Below are 486 nucleotides of genomic sequence, written 5' to 3'. Positions count from 1 at the left end.
TCTCAGAGTGGTTCCCCAAGAGGAAATGGCTTGATGGGACAGGAAACAGTGCTGACGATGAACAGTGTTATAGACTTATGCTTTTTAGTTCCAGGGGCATCTCTGCAGTCCACAAGGATTTCCTGAGTGCTTGGGGCTTGCTATCTTCATAGCTCCCCTGCCTGTCCCTTCCTATGACCTGTCAATCAGTGGAAGTACTGGTTTGAGGAAAGGACAGAGGTTTCCATCTCCTAAGGGGTAAAAATGGGACATGTAAGCCAAAATAGAAAAGGAGGGAGGATGACCTGACCCCCCCCTTTTTTTTTTAAATATAAGTATTTATTTATTTCTTTCATGATCAAGTAAAAGAGAGAAAAAGACAGGATTCCAACACCACAATCCACCCCCAGCCTTCTGCCAGCTCTGAATTGTGGGCAAGCACTTGCCCAGTGTACTCAGGGATGTCTCTGGACATCAACCAAGAACCTTCCCACGCGAGATTGCCAT

At 46.1% G+C, this 486-nt stretch overlaps 1 protein-coding gene across 3 annotated transcripts in view; it reads left to right on the top strand.

Moving 5' to 3' along the window:
* The window catches only part of AGFG2 (ArfGAP with FG repeats 2), a 35,759-nt gene that overhangs the window by 31,499 nt on the left and 3,774 nt on the right, over positions 1 to 486 (top strand). The gene's annotated exons all lie outside the window — the stretch shown is intronic.

The sequence above is a fragment of the Tupaia chinensis genome, unplaced genomic scaffold (genome assembly GCF_000334495.1).
Source record: "Tupaia chinensis unplaced genomic scaffold, TupChi_1.0 Scaffold000465_1, whole genome shotgun sequence".
NCBI lineage: Eukaryota > Metazoa > Chordata > Mammalia > Scandentia > Tupaiidae > Tupaia > Tupaia belangeri.
Note: the sequence above shows the minus strand (reverse complement) of the source record. Positions and strands in the feature narration are given on the sequence as shown.